Below are 22,137 nucleotides of genomic sequence, written 5' to 3'. Positions count from 1 at the left end.
CATTGCCATTGCTCTGCAAACTCAGGGTCAGTACTCCAAAGTTCAGCAAAGAACCCCCAGTGTTAATTCAACTACCAAGGGGAGGAAAGCACCAGAGTCAATTACTCTAATTTTCAGCTAAAAATAGCTCTATATATGTTTCTAGTGCCTAAGATCCTAAAATATTTTCACGTTAACCTCAAAAGTTTCCAGGATTATTTTTGGCCCTCCTATTCACTTCTTTAGCAAATATTTAATATTCAATTTATTCATTCTGCAGATGTTTACTGAGCACCTACCACATGCTAGCCCTGGAGATGCAATAGTAAAGAGACCAGAAAGGGTTTCTGCCCCACGTTTCAGTTTATGCTTTCCCACTCTGTCACATATATTGTTTTATTTGAGCCTCTGGACAAACCTACCCAATCTAGTGATTTTTGATGAGGCAGTGATAATCAGAATGGGTATCATCAGCCTCACTCTACAATGATCCAAATAAGTGGGGAAAACTAGCAGCAATTGATCAGCAGAGGCATCCAGTGTGGTGGATCGCATTACTATAGAGGTTATCCAGAAGTCTTTGGCACATGGTCTGTACTTTAGTCTGTTTGTGTGGTCTCAGGAATGTATAATTTAGATTACCTAAAATTAACACTGTTAAATTAAAACTTGCTTTAGAGGAACAAAGTTTGATTCCTTTGTGGACACAGAGTAAGGTGAAGCAACAGCTAATAAAATATGACTATGTAAAGAAATGGACATCAAATCCAGCTAATCTTTAGGATCTCTTAGGAATATATTAAAAATACACATTCCACACTATAGCTGAATCCAGTTTGAACCTCTAAGAGTGGGGCCTACGGCTCTCAGATGATTGGCTAGTGCAAGGAGAGAGGAAGGGAAATGTTTTAGTGAATTGACAGAAACCACTCCTAATTAAGCCATGGCTGACACTTCTATTATCGAGAAAGGGTGAATAGCAATATTAGAATATTCCTTCTAATTAATTTCCTTTCAATGTGCACAAATCCATGCACTGGGCCACTAGTATTTGTGTAAAATGCAACCAATTTCCAAATATTAATTTTGTAACCTGCTACTTTGCCAAACTTATCAGTTCCAATCATTTTTTTTTGTGTGTGTGTGTGTGTGGAATCTTTGGGGTTATCTCTATATAGTATCAAGTCATCTGCAAATAATGACAGTTTTACTTTTTCCTTTCCTGTTTGGATGCCTTTTATTTTATTTCTTGCCTGATTGATGTGGCTAGGACTTCTAATACTATGTTGAATAAGAATAGTGAAAGCCGACATCTTGTCTTGTTCCCAATCTCAAGGGGAATGCTTGTAGGTTTTTCCTATTGAGTATGATGTTGGCTATGAATTTGTTATACAAGATCCAAAGTAAATATCCAGAAATCAGTTGCATTTTTATATACTGATTATGAACTATCAGACAGGGAAATTAAAAAACAACAACATACAATTTCATTCACAATTGTTTCAAGAAGAATTAAATACCTAAGAATAAATTTAACCAAAGATGTAAAAGGCCCTGTGCTCAGACAATTATAAGACACTGAAGAAAGAAATTGCAGGAGATACAAATAAGTGGAAGCATATACTGTGTTCATGGACAGGTAGAATTAACATCTTTAAAGTGTTCATACTACCCAAAGCAATCTACAGATTCAATGCAATTCCTATCAAGATACCAATTTCACAGAGCTAGAACAAATATCCCAAAAATTTATGTGGAACCGCTAAAGATCCCAAATAGTGATTTTGAGAGGAATCATGCTACCTGATATCAAACTTTACTACAAAGACATAGTAATCAAAACAGCATGACACTAGCATAAAAGCAGATATATAGATCAACAGAACAGAATAGAGAGCCCAGAAATAAAACCATACCTTTATAGTCAATTAATATTTGACAAGAACATACAGTGGGGTAAAGATAGTCAATTCAATAAATGGTGCTGTGCAAATTGGACAGATATGTGCAAAAAAATGAAACCAGACACCTTCTTACAATGCACACAAGAATAAACTCAATATAGATTAAAGACTTAAATGTTAGACTCCAAACCATAAAAATCCTAGAAGAAAACATAGGCAGTAAAATCTCAGACATTTCTCGTGGCAATATTTTTTGATATATCTCCTTGGGCAAGGGAAACAAAAGAAAAAATAAATAAATGGGCATACATCAAACAAAAAAGTTTTTGCACAGCAAAAGAAACCATCAACAAAATTAAAAGAGAACCCACAGATAGGGAGAAGGTATTTGCTGATACATCTGATAAGGGGTTAATATCCAACATTTATAAAGAACTGATAAAACTCAACACCAAAAAAATCAAACAAACCAATGAAAAATGGGCAAAAGACCTGAATAGACACTTCTCCAGAGAGGACATACAGATGGCCAAGAGACATAAGAAAGATGCTCAATGTCACGAATCACCAGACCAATGCAGATTAAAACCAAAACGAGATATCACCTCACACCTGTCAGAATGGCTATCATCAATAAGTCAACAAACTACAAGTGTTGGTGAGAATGTGGAGGAAAGGGAACCCTTGTGCATACTGGTGCAGCCACGGTAAAAACAGTATGGAGTTACCTCAAAAAATTAAAAATGGAACTGCCCTATGAACCAGCAATTCCACTTCTGGGAATTTATCCAAAGAAACCTGAACACTAATTCAAAAGAATATATACACCCCTATGTTCATTGCAGCGTTATTTACAACAGCCAAGATTTGGAAGCAGCCTAAGTGTCCATTAGTAGATGAGTAGATAAAACATCTGTGGTACATTTACACAATGGAATATTACTCTACCATAAAAAGAAAGCTAATTTTACCCTTTGGGACAGCATAGATGGACCTGGAGAGCATTATGCTAAGTGAAATAAGCCAGTCAGAGAAAGACAAGTACCATATGATTTTGCTCATATGTGGAATCTAATAAACAATTTGAACTAACAAGTAAAATAGATACAGACTCATAGATAGCAGAAAGCTCTGGTGGTGATGGAGTTGGTAGTGGGGGGAGCTGTAAGGAGGTGAAGGGATTGAGCGAAAAAGAATAAAAGAGAAAGAACTCATGAATATGGACAACAGTGTGGTGACTGCAGGGAGGAAGAAGGAAGTGGAAGAGGGTATATAGGGGATCAATGGTGATGAAAAAAAGATGTAGTCTGTTAAACAACAAACAAAGTAGCAAAAAGGAGACTATCGCGTAGAATTTCTTATTTTTCATACAATTGATTTTCTTTTGTACAAATGAGGTTTATCAAGCAGAAAAATAACATCACCTTATTTCAGAATGGCTTATGCATTTTCATACTTAGAAATTTTGACTCTAAGTCCTGAAACAAATGACACAGATTCTCAATGCAGAATGGCAAAAACTCATCTTTTGGCAATCACAGTTGGAGTTCAATTTTCTCTCAAAACTTCTCCATCATTTCTCTTCTTCTGAACTTTGATCTCAACCCTGGTTCCACATTAGAATCACTTGAGGAGCGTTTGGAATATATAGATGCCCAGGCCTTCCACCCAGACCAATTCAACCAGAATCTTTGCAAGTGAGGCCAGGCTGCATCTATTCTAAAGTTGCCTGGGTGACTTAGATGTCAGGCCTGTGCTGAGGACCACTTTCTAGCCAATAGGAGGTCCTCTCCCTTCCCATGCAGGCTCTGTGCTTCCTCTATATGGGATGTTTCTTCCAACTAGAATACCCCTTCTGCTCCAGTCCCTATGTCCTCACCATACTCATCCTCCAAAATTCAGTTCAGACTTGATTTTTTAATGCCTTAGGTCAAATGTAAATTCTGTCCCCTTTGAATTCTTATAGAGCTTGTTCTGTTTTCTCAGGTCACTTTCTAGATTGTTATTTCTGTGCACATTAGATTTCCTCACCTAACCACGCCACCCACCAATTAACCTATGGGCTTTTTAGAAGAAACCTACCTTTCTGATTTACTTTTAACATCTCACACTGTCCAGTAGGTGCTCAGTAACATCAAATGAGGAAGAGGGAGATGGAGGCAAGGGTGAATAAGTGACAGGTATACTGACTTCCATCCAGCTCACCTTCTCTATATTCCTCCAGTGCAAGTCTCCCATTCTCCGCATCCTCTCTTTTCTGAAGATTGGGGTGAAGTGAGATCTCTTAACCACGGTTTTTTGTTTGTTTGTTTGTTTTTAGATAAAAATGCATTCTATAAGTTTGGTCTTTACCTGAATAATTGGAGAGTTAAAATATTAATAACATCAACTCAGAAACTTGCCCACTACAACAGGACCCCTAGTTCTAGTCCTCTTTGTTCTCTATTTGAATTATTATGCTCTCATCCTCTCCAGATTTTCCTCCCAGTCTGTCCTAATCTACACTCTCTCATGTCCTTAAAACATAACTTCTATCCTGTTATTCCCAAGCACAAGAGCCTAGGCATATTTTTCCACTTCCTATCAAGTTCATTCTGAGGCCCTCATTAGTCCTGCATTCAATGATTTTCATGACCTTTCTACACTTAACTCCCCCTCCTCCCTTTCACCTAGCCAATGCAGTAGACAAACTGAACTATTTAGGCATGTTTTACTTTCTTTTTTACACTCTTCAACATTATCTTTGCTAGTAGATTTCATTCTGGTATTGCCCACCTCTTCATCTTTATGAGTTCAATTTCTAATAATTCGTCAAGCCCAATTAACAGATTACCTCCTCTATTGTCATCTAACATTATTCCCAATGCAGTCCCCTCACTATCACCTCTCCACTGTCTCCTGCCCCAGGTCATAAACCATCTCTTCTTCTACTGAATTCCCAAAGCATTTCCTTTCCCCCCCCCAAATATTTTCTGCCTTATACTGTAGTTATGTTTTGTACATGCCTGTTTTCCTAAAACTGCTATAAGTACTGAAAGGACAAGGGTTGAAATCTTGCTCATCTTTATAACCTATGAAGTCTCATAATATTTAAATTCCATTGCTAAATTATACTAGTAATGAACTACATGGCCTTGAGCATGTCATTTAACCTGTTTGAGTCAATTTGTTCATAAATTAAAACATTCTAATTCAACAGAATTAATTTGAGATAGATTAAATTACATATTTCTGGAACTACACACGAAGATTTAAAAGCACATACCAAAGGAAAGATTTCTGCATGACCTCTACAAAACTTAAAATGATAGCTGCACTAGCTGTTTCCACTGATAAATTCTTGCAATTGTTTTTTCTGACTCACTTGGATTACTATATAGTAGTCTGTACCCTCTGTGGCTATCACTGCTACATCAGGTATCAATGACATAATCCACTCAACTTTTACTTAGTGTAGCATTACTGTGTGCTAGCAGGGAATCACTCCTTCAATCACTTATTCCATAAATATTTATTAAGTATCTATTAACCAGGCATTTTCCCAGGTGAAGGGTCCTCACATTTAGTGAATAGAAGAGGGAAACATCTAGCATAACTAAGAAAGATTTTTTTCAATTTTAACTATTCTATACAATCTCTCTCTCTCTCTCTCGGTTTAGACCACCTATGTTATGCTAAGACTCAAAGCAAACTTTCCCATGGTTAATGTTTCCTAAAGTAAAAATACAAAAAGCCTTTAAAAATTTATTCAGATAATGTAGGGGAGTGAGTGCAAAGTGCTTCCACTCAATCCTCCTAAAGATAATACACTGGAAACATTTTGGTGGGTGTGAATCACTCAAACAAGCATTCTTAACTCAAAAATAGAAACTTGCCTTATTTGTTCCAGATGTTATACAGCTGCAGGGAAGTTAAAGCCAGTGGTCCTGTTTTGAATGCAACCAAACTCTTATTGCATTTGGAATTTCTTAACCAATGAACACACATTATTTGTTCTAAGACCTGCACAATTTTCTTTTTTTCCACTGTTACCATTCACAAACAACTATGTTTCCTGGGAACTACACTTCAGAATTAATGAGTCTACATCTGTGTTATACAAAGGAAGCACATCCTGTTTATAACTATTTCTACCTGTCATTTATCTTGACCTTTTTAATTTTTTTCTGTATATTAGCAGTAAACAATTAGAAACTGACATTTTATTATGTTTGGCTTGAATTTTTAAAAATTTAATTTTTGGGTGACATTGGTTAATAAAATTATATAGGTTTCAGGTGTATAATTCTACAATATATCATCTGTATTTTGTATTGCGTGTTGTGTTCACCACAGTCAAGTCTCCTTCCATCACCATTTATCGCCCTTTTAGCTTTATTTATCTTCCCCCTTTCTCTCTGGTAATCACCATACTGTTGCCTGTGTCTGTGAGGTTTGTTTTTGCCTTAATCCCTTCACCTTTTTCACCCAACCTCATCCCCCGTAATGCCCTTTTACTCTGACAACTGTCAGTCTGTTCTTTGTATCTATGAGTCTGTTTCTATTTTGTTTGTCAGTTTATTTTGTTCATTAGATTCCACATAAATGAAATTACATGGTAATTGTCCTCTTTAAATTTAAGCATAAAAATATTTCAAAGAGAATACTTGAAGAAAAGGAAAGTTGAACTGTATTGTTCTTACAATATTTTATAGCACCTTAACTATGGAGTTTATTATAAGGAGGTGTTTATCTCAGGAAGAATTTCAAGTAAAATTATTGATAAAAATATTGAATTACTTTTATTTATTATTTTAATATATTTTTATTGATTTCTGAGAGGGAAAAGGAGAGAGGGATAGAAACATCAATGATGAGAAAGAATCATTTATCAGCAGCCTTCTGCATGCCCCCCACTGGGGATCAAGCCTGCAACCCAGGCATGTGCTCTGACCAGAAATTGAACCGTGACCTCCTGGTTCATAGATTGATGCTCAACCACTGAGCCATGCCAGGCAGGCAAAATATTGAATTTTAAAATGTAATTCTTGTTATTGTGCATTGGTAGTTTTAAAAACTTAATATTTTAGCTAACTTCTGATTTTCTTGTAGGTCTGTATGAGATGCTTTGTGGGTACATAAAATATAAAAGGATCATGGCTCCTTGAAGAAGGTGAATAAGTTAAAATTATGTAGGAATGCACATAATAATTTTATATATAACCATGAAAATTGAAATATTTGTGTTATATTTTGAGAACAAATGCTTGAGAACACATATTTGAGGACAGAGTACCAAGTCTCTTGAGATTATTGTCTTTTTTATGGAGAAGATTTTCTCAATTGTGGTTCAAGGATAATCTGTAGCAGAATCACACTGGCTGCTTTTGGGCCCTGTTGAGTCAGAATCTCTGTGACTTGGGCCTGGGGCTGTAGGGAGACCCTAGAGATCAGGAAAGGACAACAACACTCTCACCCTCAAGTTGTGAACAATAAAGCGCAAGGAGGTTAAATTAATTGTTCAAGGCCATACTGCCAGTTGAAGTAAGATCTAGAATTTTGTTTATTGATGCTAAGACCAACATTCTTTTCCAGTAAATCAACTATTAATTTTTATCTTCAAAAGGTAAAATTTAAAGAAATAAAAGTTTATAAATGTTATCAGATATCCCATCTAATAATTCTTTACTCTTATCACTAATAAACTAAATCTTTGTTTCTTTCTCTAGAATTTAGAAATACCTTTCCTTCAGACTCATGAATCTTTGAATTATAATAAAAACCTTCAAGAAATAAAGAGGAACATGTTACATTTCATGAATTGTTGACGAAATCTTTGAAATTTTGTGGTTGATTATTTTGGAAGTGAGTGTTTTAAAGTTATTTGAACCATGTTCAAGTAACAGTTTGCATTCAATAATGACTCCACAAAGACCATAAAACTATAATTCATGACATACATTCTTGAAGTATTTCTTAGCCATTAGTTAAAACAGAGTTCTAAAATAGTCTAAGTGTGATGTCATTCAAAACTGATTCAAAAATTTGTTTCACACATCTTAATGAAGGTATTAATAATTTTGTATATTTTTATGTATATAGTTTAGCTTTCTAAAAGGAAAAGACTCTGTAAATGCTATTTATTAAGTTTTCTGTACTTAATTGATAACATTTTGACACTCATTTACGATAGAAAAAGGGCACCACCAGAGAGATGGCGTGCTGATAAACTCACCTAGCATTAATACATTTATAATAAATATGGCCCTAAAGATTTTCAGGTCTAGTCCTTCATTTTACTAATGAGAAATATAAGACCAGAAAATAGTTATGTTATTTTTGAAGAAGATAGCATTGTGACAGAAACAAGTACCCAAACCTCTTTTCTTCCTTTTCCAGAACTGTCTACAGCTGAGCATATAGCCATCTGAGTCAGGATTGCATTTTCCAGTCTCCCAAGTAGCTAGATATGACCACCTGACTAAGCTTTTGTCCTAGAACATATGTGGACATTTGTGTGGTAGCTTTCAGGAAATGCCCTTAAAAGGAAGTGAGAGCTTGTCCTTTGCACCCTCTGAGTTCCCTCCATGAATCCTGTTTGGAATGCAGTTGTTTTGGCTGAACATCTATTTTGCCCGATGAGGATAAGGACCAGCCTCGCCCAGATGACCATGGAGCTGCCATTCCAACTTTGGACTGACAATATCTCCACTCACACATGGAAAAGAAAGAAGCTTCTTCTGTTTAAGTCACTGTCTTGGGGTTTCTGATATTTGCACTTGTCACAGAGTTAGGAAAAGTGGTTTTGCAACCACTTTTGTCTGTTTAGTCAGTCCTTCCTGAGAGAGCAAGAATGACTATCTAAAAAGTCAATAAACCCTTTCTTGCTATAGAATTTCATTTATTCATTCTTTGAGCACATAGATATTGAGCACTTTCTATGTGCAAGGAACTTCACTAAGTAGATATGACACAAAGATAATTTTATTGTTGAGTTTGAATTTCTAAAATGTTTTAGAAAAGTTTTAGAACCAGATCCTCCTTTTCCTTGGTCCATCCTTGTCCCTATCCCGCGCATATCATATAATTTTTATTTTTTCCCTATGAAGGACTGATTTTCTGGACTTTAATTTTAGATCGATGCTGTCATGTGACTAACATATATTTCAAAAGTAAAAAAAAAAAAAGCCCAAGAAACTCAAGCACATATGACATTAAGTTTTAACCTTCACCCCCAAACATATGACAAGTCATGATTAAAATCATGATGCAAATGCAGCCTTTGAATTATGTAAGATATAAATATTTGTCCTTGAACAAAATCAAAATATCAATGGACATATCTTTAAAATATTTAAATAAGATGTATTTTCTAAGTTAACACTTAGAAATACACTAAGGACCATACCATTTTCAGGGTTAGTTACATATAAAAAGGAATATTAGAATTCTGGGTACATATATGAGTTGAGAGTCTCCCTTCCCTACATGACTCATCTCCACATAGAGTAAAAAGTGACTGGCCATCTGCAAGATCAGATCAAACAAGCATTGCTCACTGACTCCCTGATCTCATTCTGTGTAAGCATGGAGAAGTATCCCCATATATGTGGTCTATTTAAACCCCCTCCCCAAATTCTTTATTGATTTCTGATAATTTGTTGTTTTGGAGTGCTTTTTTTTAAAGAATAGTAAATGCTCTAAGTTTCAACATATTTTTTTCAACTCTAGATTTAAACGTAAAGGTTGTCAAATATATAATAAAATTTTGAATAATGATAGAAATATAATCAAATTTGGAGGTAAATATAAAAGCAGACTTACTTTTGGGTCCACGTTGAGAATTTTTCTGTCTCTTTTGTATTTGAAAAGCAAGCCTTCTGGATTATCAGCAATCACTTGATAATTGGGAGTTGAATTCCAAACAGCAATTTGACTGTCCCAGTTGTAAAAGCTATAAAAATAAATATTTATTAGGAATTTGTATGTATAGTATATAAAATTGACAAATATATTTCAGAAAATATTTGGGGAAGTTCAGTTGCAAGATAAGTGGATCAAATCATAATTTGTATTACCATGTAGATTACATGTACTTAAAATTCTTGCAGAAGAGTTTAGACTGGGTTATTCTCAAGCCATCTACATATTTCTCAAATCAGATACATATTTATGGATATTTTGCATGATTTCCTGCTTTGGACACTCTAGCATCTAGGGTCTATTCCAGTACAGTATTATATTCCCAGGAAGTCAAGAAGAAAATTGATGCAATTTAAAGCTATTTTTCCTGCTCAGACTCTTCAGGGTATTAAGAATATTCAGGTTATTAAGAGGCTGTTTACAAAAAGGAAAGGCAGGCTAAGTTTATCATCTCTTTTCATTCAAAACAAATGAATTCATTTCTTTCAGGGTCTATTTTTCAGGGTCTAAATAATATATTTCCTGGGGAGTGAGGAAACAATTTGCATCTGATAGGTTCCCATACACCAGGCATGAGGTAATGTATTTGATCACAACCCATGTGAAGTTGTTCTCATTTTGCAGACAAGGCAAACAGACTAGGGGGGGGTTAACTAGCATAGTCAAGGCCTTGAAACTAATATGCCATAAACTAATATTTCAACTAAGATCTGTGTTTTTTTTCAAACATATGTGTTCTTTCTCTTGTTCAACATTGCCAGCAGTTTATCCTTTTGTTGTTGTTGTTGTTGATCTATGAAAACTCCTATTTTTTTCATGTCTTATTTTATACCTACCTGTCAAAAATGAATATAATGTTGTCATATCAGTTGGGAGAAGAATACTCAATATGCTTATTTTACATGTCTTATTCCTGTTAACACATTTCTAATATTATACTAATAGGATCAAATATGAATGCATTTCTGGTATGTCTAATATTATCTTATTTCCGTGCTGTTTTGCCTTCTATTACTCTCTTTATTTATTTTGAAAGAGTAGATCTTATTGATTAAATTTGCTCTGAATTATATTGTTTTCTGAGGCATCGACTTTTGTGCTATTACCTGAAAATGTAATGTTTACCCTCAACTTTTTCCATACTCAGAAAGAACCTTGGAGAGTGTATTAGTGATAACTCCCTCTCATTCCCCACTACTCTTTCTATGTTCAAGACATAGGGATGTCTGCCCTTCCTAAGTCACAGAATTAGGTAAAATGGTTTTGTAATGATCTTTTCTGTTTAGTTAGTCCTTCTTGAGAGAGCAAGAATGACTATTAAAAAAGAAAAGATGGTGGTGAATTGAGGAAAGGAGATGAGCATTCATGGTTTGTGGGGTTTTCACTTTAGCTAGTCTTCATAAGTGGGATTTGTCATGGCAGGCTTAGCCTCCAATAAGGTGATGGTAGCTAGCAGCTTATATATAGTACTAGAGGCCCAGTGCACAAAAATTTGTGCACTCGGGGGGAAGGGAGGGTCCCTCAGCCTGGCCTGTGCCCTCTCACAGTCTGGGAACCCTCGGGAGATAACGCCCTGCTGGTTTAGGCCTGCTCCCGGGTGGCAGAGGGCAGGCCCAATCCCTAGGTGCAGCCCCTGGTCGGGCTCAGAGCAGGGCCAATTGGGGAGTTGGGGCACCACCCCCAGCCATGCACAGAGCAGGGCGGAACGGAAGGTTGCAATGCCACCCCCAGTCATGCTCAGGGTAGGGCTGATTGGGGGGTTGGGGCACCACCCCCTGTCACACTCAAGGCAGGGTCGATGGGGAGGTTGCGGTGCCACCGCGTCACGCACAGAGCAGGGCCAATCTGGGGGTTGGGGTGCTGCCCCCTGTCATGCACAGAGCAGGGCCCATCAGGGGGGTTGGGGCTCCTTACCCTGTCACCCACAGAGAAGGGTCGATCAGGGGGTGGAGGAGCTCCCCCCTGTCACTCAGAGAGGAGGGCCGATAGGAGAGTTGGGGCACCGCCCCCTGTCACACACAGAGCAGGGCGGATCAGAGGTTGTGGGGCTCCCCCGTATCAGGCACAGAGCAGGGCTGATCAGGAGGTTGGGCGCCTTCCCCTGTCACAAACAGAGCAGGGCGGAAAGGGAGGTTGTGCCCCCCCACCCCCCCGTCACACACAGAGCCGCAGGGCAATCAGGGGGTTTAGGCGCTGCCCCCTGTCACGCTGATCCTGGTGCCGGGAGGCCCCTTGGCTCCGCTGATTCTGGTGCTGGGAGGCATATTACCCTTTTACTATATAGGATAGAGGCCTGGTGCATGGGTGGTGCTGGCTGGTTTGCCCTGAAGGGTGTCCTGGATCAGGGTGGGGGTCCCCACTGGGGTGCCTGGCCAGCCTGGGTGAGGGGCTGAGGGCTGTTTGCACCTGGTCACACACCCTTCAGGGTGGGGGTCCTCACTGGGGTGCCTGGCCAGTCTGGGTGAGGGGCTGAGAGCTGTTTTCAGGCTGGCAGGCGACAGAAGGGCCCAACGCTCCTTTTTTTCTTTTTTCTTTTTATTCTGGGCCAGCTTTAGCTCTGAGATTCCAGCTCTTAGGCCTCCGCTGCTGAAAGTAGGTATCTGGTTTGTTTCGGTTCTATGATCGAAACAATGTATAACTCCATCTCTGACTCTAGCTCTGAGATCCCAGCTCTGAGATCTGAAAGCAGGTTTCTGGGGTTTTTTTTTTAGCTTCTATATTTGTTAAAATGTTTCAAATTGCAGGCTGAGAGGCCTGCAAGGCAGACGGGGAACGTTGGTTTCCTCCAGCACTGAAGCAAGCAAGCCTCATGTTAGTTTTAAGCTGCCTGGCTGCCAGCCGCCATCTCGGCTGGCAGTTAATTTGCATATGTCCCTGATTAGCCAATGGGAAGGGTAGCGGTTATATGCCAATTACCATGTTTCTCTTTTATTAGATAGGATTGATATAAATGAATTTCACTGGTGAAGGTATTAGGAGCCAGTTTGACTATGCACCCAAGCTAGATTCTTGAATTCAAGTTAATACATAACAGAAAATCATTTGACCTTCATCTTACTGACTGTTCAGTTAGGAGTTTGCTAAATTGGAATAGGAAACATGGGTGTGATTCTAAATCTTTCATATAATTCTCTCTAAATAATTATTTATGAGATGTATAGATATAGGTAATCCCAGTAAAATGCTTGAGTCACAGCTATGCTTGGAAGTAACATGGCTTATATCATACATTCCTATCTTGTTTCTCAGATCTAAAATTAAAAGCCTTGTTAAAGTCCAAGTAGCCTGTGTGTGTGTGTGTGTGTGTGTGTGTGTGTGTGTGTGTGACTATATAAAAAGCTAATTTGCAGGGCTCTTTAATTTTTATTTTATTGTGATAAGAACACAACAGCAGATTGATCCTTTCACAAAATTTTTAAGTGTACAGTACATTACTGTTGATTGTAGGTACAATGTTGTACACTAGAGCTCTATAACTTATTCATCATGCTGAACTCAAACTTTATGGCCATTAATTAAACCCCTAATTTCCCCTCTCTCCAGCAGTAGGTAACTGCTGTTCCTCTCTTTGATTCTATGAATTTGACTATTTTAGCTACCTCATGTAAGTGAAATTATACAGTATTTGTTTTTTGGTGATTGACTTATTTCACTTTGCACAGTATCCTCAAGGTTCATCCATGTTGTCCCATATTGCAGAATTTCCTTCTTTTTAGGGCTGAATAAATATTCCATTGGATTTATAAGCCATATTTTCTTTCTCCATTCATCTGTCAATGGACATTTAGGTAATTTTCATATTTTGTCTATTGTGAATAATATCTTTTAGATCACATATAGTTGAGTGTTTTGTGTGTGTTTTTATTCATCTCACCACTCTATTTTTTTTAATCAAGGAGTTTAATCCATTTACACAAAGTAATTATTGATAGAAAAGGCTTATACTCTTGGCTTTTTATTATTTTCCATTAGTCTTGAAATTCTTTTGTCTGTCTTTTTCTCTTTTACTATCTTCATTTTTGTTTGTTGATTCTTTTATTGATATGGTTTGAATGATTTCTTATTATTTTGTGTATATCTGCTTAAAGTATTTTTTTGGTGGTTACCTTGGGGTTTACATAAAATATCTTCTAGTTTTAACAGTAAATTTTAAGCTAATAATAACTTAAGTACAATCACACATGCAAACTTTACACTTTAAATTCTCCCCACATATAGTTTATGTTATTGTTGTCACAGTTTACATATATTCATATTATGTATATTTTAATATATTTTAGTTATAGTTATTTTTAAACTTTTGCCCTTTAACATAATAGAATTAAAAGTGATTTAACCACTATCATTATAGTAATACAATACTCTGTATTTGTTTACTGGTATATATTTACCTTTATCAGTGAGTTTTATACTTTTTTATGCTGCCATATTTCTGTTTAGCACCCTTTCATTTCAACTTAAAGAACTCCTGTTAGCATTTCTTGTAAGGTAGGTCTAGTAATGATGAACTCTCAGAGATTTTCTGTTTTGGGAAAGTCTTTATCTCTTCTTCATTGTTGAAGGGCAATTTTGCTGAGTATAGCATCTTGGTTGGCAACTTGTTTTCTTTCAGCATATTATTCCACTCCCTTCTGGCCTACAGGTTTCTTCTAAAAATTTGCTTATTTTCATGTTAGTGTGTCCTGTAGATATAATGTCACTTTTCTCCTTCTTTCAAAATTGTCTATTTGTCCTTGATTTTGTCAATGTGATTATAATGGGTCTTTATGTAGATTTCTTTTGAATTTATTTAAATGGTATTTCTTTAACTTCTTAGATCTGAATACCCATTTCCTTTTTCAGATTTGGGAACTTTTCAGCCATTATTTTTTTCTTTGAGTAAGTATTCTTGTCCTTTGTCTCTCCCTTTGTCTGGGAATCCCATAATGTGTATATTGGTCCCTTAAGGATGTCCTTTAAATTTTCTTCACTCTTTTTCATTCTGTCTTCTTTTTGCTCCTTTGACGTATTCCCAATGACAAGTCTTTGAGTTTATTGATTCTCTCTTCTGTTTAATCCAGTCTGATATTAAAATCCTCTAGTGAATTTTTTAGTTCAATTATTGTGTTTTTAGGTTCATGATTTCTGTTTTGTACCTTTAAATATTTTCTGGCTGAATTTCTCACTTTGTTTATGTACTATATTCTTGATCTCAGTGAGCATCTTTATGACAGTTATTTTGAATTTTCTTTCCAATAAATCATATTATTCATTTCTTTTGGGTCAGTTTCTGGAGATTAATCTTATTCCTTTTTTAGGGAATATTTTTGCCCAATTCTTGATTTTTCTTGACTCTGTTTTGAGGTACACATTAGACAAAGCAGGCCACTCTTCCAGTATTCATAGACTGGCCTCATACAAAAGACCTCTACCAATCAGCTTGGCAAGAGATTCTGAGGGCTTCTTCCTACTTTTTCCTCCCCAGGTGGAAAAAGGCTGCTGTGGGTTTTTTATGCTTGCTCTGTGATGAACAGGTGGTAGAATCTATGGTGCCTACCAACCCACACCACTGCCTCCATTTTCCCCTAGGTTAGTGGTTCTCAACCTTCTGGCCCTTTAAATACAGTTCTTCATGTTGTGACCCAACCATAAAATTATTTTCGTTGCTACTTCATAACTGCAATGTTGCTACTGTTATGAATCGTCATGTAAATATCTGATGTGCAGGATGGTCTTACGCAACCCCTGTGAAAGGGTCGTTCGACCGCCAAAGGGGTTGTGACCCACAGGTTGAGAACCGCTGCCCTAGGTGGATAGACTGTGCAAGACACATCAGAGCTCCAAGACTGGCAGAATAGAAACCAGTCCTCTGAGAAGTCCCCTCAGAAATGGTGGGGATCTGGATATATAAACCAGCCCCTTCATTTCCTGGGAGAATTTGACCACTAGGGGGTTTCCTTTTGATCATAAGGTATAGCAAGAGGGTGTCCCAAACCTCTCTATTAGCTTTGGTAAGGCTGGTTTTGCATTTGCCTGGGGTGTGCAGGAGCCTTTCAGTTAGTTTTTGGATTTCTCACAAAGGGATTTTGTCTGGGGATTGTTGCCAAATATGTTTGTTTGTAGCGGGGGAGAGAGGGCCCGTAGTTTCCTACTCTGCTACTTGCTGATGTCATCAATACAGATGCAGAATGGGCTAATGCATATTTTAACCTTAATTCCACTCCTTTTAAGCCAACTACATTCAGATCCTCACTCTAGATATTGTCATGAACCATAACTCTATTGAATTTTTATTGTCTCCTGGTATTCTTTTGTTAGTTAATATACACCACTAATTTGGCTTCACTGAGGCCTTAGGTTCCTGGCTCTCCCTTTCTATACTAATTTACAACAATTAGCAATTTTTTTGCCAGCACTTACAAATTTCTTACTTATTTGACCTTCTTTATATTGAAAAATACCAGCTTTAGATCAATCCAAATGTTTGTTTTTATACAATCTGTGATAATTCTTGCTGAATTTAACATACTGGATACTATTCATATAACTTTAAATTCAAATATATAGCTGCTTTTGGATTCTAGACATTGCAGAGTACTTTTTCATATTTTTAGTTATCATTCTTTATCATTCATTACATTGTTTCCACTCTCCAATTTCTTCACTTTCTTCCTTGCTCTCAGATGATCTCACCTCTTACTTTATTAAGAAAATAAAGTATATTAAATGGAAACATGATCAACATCCAGTGCCATCACTAGCAAATTTCTTTAAAAGAAAATAAGAAAAGACAGGTGAAAGACAGAAAAAAGTAGAAGAGGAATAAGAAGGGTAAAGGAAAGAACAGAAAAGATTAAAAAGCTTACCTAAACTTAGATTCTCTCCAGACTGTTACATTTCTCTCCTAAGACATCATAATTAAACCTATCTTCTCCATACCAACCCACCTTCTTCCTTTCAGTTCTCTTGCCTGAGCTGCTGTTCCATATCATCTGCTCAACTGTACTTGACTGGGATCAACCATAAACTCCTAAATCTCAGTATATCAAAAGCTAAGTTTTTCTTTCTTACTCTCTAAATTTATTTATCTTTGTTGTGCTGTCTATATCAATATGTGGCACTCAAGAAATGTGTATTTATTTAGTAAACGATGCATACCCATTTCTAATATTATCATGTATAATTCAATTGATTATATTATTTCTGTTATTATAGAATTAAAATAAAGAAGTAGCAAAAATAGTCATTTTTAAAGGAAATTAAGACAATTTACCTGAAATATTGATCTGGGACTTAGAAAATATAAACCCTGATGCAATAACTTAAATTTTCTCTTATCTAAAGTTCAGAGGTTGAACTATATATATATTGAAAAGATTCTTTATAATGCTAATATTTTACTGTTGTAAAAGCCATCTTTGATTCAGTAAGTTCTTACACATTATTTTGATTTACATCTCATTGTTCACATCTTGAATATACTTATAGAAAACTTCAAACACATTGTGTCTAAAATATATAGAAGGTAAAAGATACTTTTATGAATAATTTAAGGTTTTTGTAACAAAAAAACAAATTTCCATTTTCTTCCTATGATAAACATCCTAGGAATTGTGTATTTTAGTGCATAGGTATAAGAATATACTTATACACATATATACAAATAAGTTCAAATAATAAAATGAAATGAGTATGTGGAAAATCTGTTCATTATGTGATAAGGGGGCCTCAATATATGCTTTTGAAAACAATTACCTGTTTCTCATCTATTTTACATGATAACTCCTAGAACAAGAGAAAATATTTTGATAACATCATAGGGCAACAGAGCTTTGGACTACCAGGAGAAAAAATATAAGGCCATTTCTCCAGAATACCATGTTTATACTAGTTTTACTAAATATCTTCCTTCAAATAGAATGGGAAGGGCATATTTATGGAAATTATTAAAGCAAAAAACACAATGTTAGCTTTATTTTTTAAAAGAACATAAAATATATTTAAAAGCAAGCTAAGGTCTTAGGAGATAATACAGAACAAAAATAATGATTATAACAACTCCTGTATCCAGGATATAAAACATAGTGAAAAAAATTAAATCCATACCAAGTGAGCATGAAATTTGATATCACAGAGAACACAACACTAAAAATTAAGTTGTTTCATGTAAGATATTTTTCCTCTGAATATAAACAACAGTTTATAATGATTAGGAAGAATTTTTTGTTTCAGACTCCATAAATAATGGAACCTTTTTGAGTTTTATGCAGTTGGACCGGTAGGCATTTAAGTACCTAAAATTTGCATGTAGGTATAAAGTTAAAACACAGTTTAGTTGAGAGAAAAAGAAAGAAGAAAATATTTATACAATGTGATTTTTAGGATAGAGAGATATTCATATTTAAAGGAAATCTGTAAACATGAAATAGCCTTGGAAACTTAGAAAAATAGCTTTATGGAATAAAAAAGATTTTTATTGAGAATGAAAATCCAGAAGATCTTCTATCAATCATGGTAATTAAGTGTTAAACATTATTGTCTTTCTTTTTATCTGTCTAGAGAGCCTGAAAGTATAATGACCTTATAATTTTATTGTCCAAACTAGGATCTTTTTGAGAAAGAATTGGGCTGCTAGTAACAATTGTGCCAAGACAACGTGGGTAAGCTCAGATGATGCTGGGCAAACTGAGATATGTGGTTTCCACACCTACAAACCATTTAACACTGCAATTTTAGAGTTGATTGGACCAATGTTTGTGTAAAATGTTTCCAAAATTTTCCATAGATTTGCCAAAAATATGATAAAGATGTTGAAATAATGCTAAAATGTGTTCTTGTGGTTGATCCTTTTTATTTCATTTTATTGCTATGGAAAAATTATATTATGTGGAATTGCAATTGTGGTGTAGAGACATAAAATTTAATGTAGAATAATAAATATTCCTATTCTTTTTCTATTTTTCAAATAATGTCAAAGCAGTAAAACATTCTATAACAACTAATCTTCTGAAGTATCGTATTCCATGTAAAAATATAATTTGATCAGTTATTTTGGTTGGTAGGAATATGATTAGTGTTTCCATAAGTTAGTTAACTTGGCTCTTATTTGTGAATATATATTGTATTCCCAAATTAAATCAGTTATTTAATAAATGCATATGCCAGTTGGGAAAATATAGATAACTGTTGAACAGCCCACTGTAACGATTAAAATAATTGAGAACATTAAAAACCCTAGTGACAGATAGTCAGAAGGGTCACTCAATTCAGTTCAGTTTTGGGCATCTATTCTGTGCCCACAGTCGTCCTGAATATTTAACAATGAAAAGAAACATAGTTTGTGGGATGTCAAAAATACAAACAAAAGATTACAATACAGTGTGAAAATAATACAATAGAAAATTTATGGCCCTAACCGGTTTGGCTCAGTGGATAGAGCACCGGCCTGCGGACTGAAGAGTCCCAGGTTCGATTCCGGTGAAGGGTATGTACCTTGGTTGCAGGCACATCCCCATTGGGGACTGTGCAGGAGGCAGCTGAATCGATGTTTCTCTCTCATCGATGTTTCTAACTCTCTATCCCTCTCCCTTCCTCTCTGTAAATATATATATTTACAGATATATATATATAGATATATATATTAAAAAAGAAAATTTATGTAAGGTATTTTTGGACCATAGTGGTAAAAAAAAGAACATATGTCTTAGTGAAATATATTCGAATGAGATTTTCCTGATGGAAAGCATCAGGGCCAAGCATTTCAGAAGTTAGATTAGCTAAAAACTGAAAAATGTACATACATCAGTGTTAACCATTATGAGAGATTTTCAATAGTACACTGGGAGATGAGGCAGAAGGTAAATTGTTGTGGGTTGACATTAAATATGAAATGTGATTCTTAACTATCTCTTACCCAAATGCAGCAACTTTGCGTGTGCCTTCCCTTTGGAGCTAGAGTGGACTCAGAGCGAAGGACACGTGGAGAGCCAGTAAGGTTCATTCTCCTATCACTCTAAGGCACATGGATGGAAGGGAGAGTTCATTGCCAGCTGGTCATCACTTCTGATTTTCACTTGAGTAAAAAGACAGATGGACACCTGTTTGGTATGTTCACCAAGTCACGTGCTCTGAACCAAAAGTGTGTTGTTAAGTGGATAGACTGGTTGGAAGGTGCTTGGATACTGGACTAATTGTAATAAGATCTCATGGGTAGAGAACAGTGTAACCCAACGGGGTATTTCTTAAGTCACTACTAAGGAGCTCCTTCATCAGAGGAAACTTTCTTATAGGCAGGATTCTATACCTACTTCCAGGCTCCTGGAAGGATTCTGAGGGAGGATTCCATACCTACTTCCAGGCTCCTAAACTGTAAGCTGGCCTTCTCACTAGGTATCCTAGACCCCTGGTGGGACAGGGGGAAAGGAGTGGGTAACAATAACATATGTATCTATTACCAAGTCTCCCTCACCCCACACTAGAGCTATTAAGACAGATTTGTGAGTTACACAAAGCTCTTTTTGATTGTTCAGTCAGAGCAAGAATTAGAAATATCCTGGAGTACATCTCAGTTGCACATCATAGAGTGAGAACCTCCAGGTCAAGCAAGAATGCCATATAGTTAGTTCTATCGAAATTAAGTTTGGGGCATGTAAGAAACCTTGGGGCTTTTCTTGAGTTCACCAGGTCAGGTGTGTGTGTGTGTGTGTGTGTGTGTGTGTGTGTGTGTGTGTGTGTGTGTGTGTGAGGGAGAGAGAGAGCGAGAGAGAGAGAGAGAGAGAGAGAGAGAGAGAGAGAGAGAGAACTCGAGATAGTTTTCCTGGACAAACAAGGGGGACTATATGGCCATTCGTAGAAAAGCGATGGAAGAGGAAGCACTTTTTCAAAGCAGAAACTTGAGGAGATGGGATGGGATGGGTATCACCGGGAGCCTGACCTTAATCTCATTCTCTTACTGATACTATTGAAATTACTGTTGCTAAGGTTATTTTGCAATGATGTAGTGCTTTATCATTTAGCTTTGACCTTTAAATTCTTGTTTAATGTCCCAAACAATCACGTGAGAGAGATGGGGAACAAATGTATTGTTATTATTAATTATTACTTTAATGAAGAGAAGAATCAAGCTACAGAATGTTCTAGCTATTATGTAGCTAAATCAGCATTCAATCTATGACTTTCAGGTAATTATTTCATTGCTTTTCTCCTGTATGTCAGATTTCTCAGGCTAGGCAAAAGTCCTATATCCCATGAAAGTAGTCAAGATTCTCCCTTGAGAGCAAACCCTAGGAAGAGGAAGGCAAGGGATAAACTCCAAACAGAAAACTTTCTGAGCCAAATTATCCCTTTATAGTAAAAATGAAGCTACAAAGAGGGAATTGTTTCATCACAGCGAGTGTACAGAGTGACCCCTCTCAAATATTGGGCCTACTTCACCAGGTGCATTAGAGCAGGAAGAGAAACCTTGGAGCCAGGTGTATGTGTGTGTGTCAAAAATCAAAATAGTTTTCCTGGACAAACTAGGGGGATGATTGAAATAAAGCCATTCTGGGCAGCTTCTTTTTAAAAAAATATATTTTATTGATTTTTTACAGAGAGGAAGGGAAAGGAATAGAGAGTTAGAAACATGGATGAGAGAAAAATATCCATCAGCTGCCTCCTGCACAACCCCTAGTGGGTATGTCCCCGCAACCAAGGTACATGCCCTTGACAGGAATTGAACCTGGGATCTTTCAGTCTGCAGGCCGGCGCTCTGTCCATTGAGCCAAACCGGTTACGGCCTGGCAGCTTCTTTATGTTCTTGGCATGCTATGGAGATTGTAACGAGTAGATCTTGTTGGAAAAATTACTTATATGAGTACCAGGGTTTTCACTGAGTGAGACACACTGCTCTCCCAGATGAACGGAACTGATGATCTGGTTCAGGACCTCTCCACGTCCATGGTGTCATTCATGGCAATTTCCCCAATTGTCTAGATTAAAGGGCTGCTCCACATATTAGGTTCTATCTCCTCCCACCCAACTAGGCCAGCTGAGAGGTTTTAATAAGGTAAATGTTTAAGTAAATAGGGTTTGGAAAAGATTCCTACTTCAAAGTAGCCCTTTTGAGCATTTTTTTCCTGCAGGCAAAGAGGAAAATATAGGGTGTCCCAAAAAATGTATGCACACTTTAACAGCTGATAGCTCAATTGATGTTTCTTTCTTTTCAAATTTAACCCATTGAAAATAATAATTATTTAAAGTGTGCATACATTTTTGGGACACCCTGTATGTTATGTAGAGGCCACGTGGCTTAGAGCAAGGCACAAAGTTGAAAGAAGTGCCTGTGAAATCACATTGATTCATTCATTCATTAAAAAAAAACACCCTTTTACAT

General features: G+C 36.5%; 1 long non-coding RNA gene across 1 annotated transcript in view; it reads right to left on the bottom strand.

The window, feature by feature from the left end:
* The window catches only part of LOC102770366, a 328,666-nt gene that overhangs the window by 5,291 nt on the left and 301,238 nt on the right, over positions 1–22,137 (bottom strand). The window contains exon 3 of the long non-coding RNA XR_436439.2: positions 9,687–9,816. This is a non-coding gene — a long non-coding RNA (uncharacterized LOC102770366). The remainder of the gene's footprint in view (positions 1–9,686; positions 9,817–22,137) is intronic.

This window comes from Myotis davidii, unplaced genomic scaffold (genome assembly GCF_000327345.1).
Source record: "Myotis davidii unplaced genomic scaffold, ASM32734v1 scaffold449, whole genome shotgun sequence".
In the NCBI taxonomy this organism is placed as follows: Eukaryota; Metazoa; Chordata; class Mammalia; order Chiroptera; family Vespertilionidae; genus Myotis; species Myotis davidii.
Note: the sequence above shows the minus strand (reverse complement) of the source record. Positions and strands in the feature narration are given on the sequence as shown.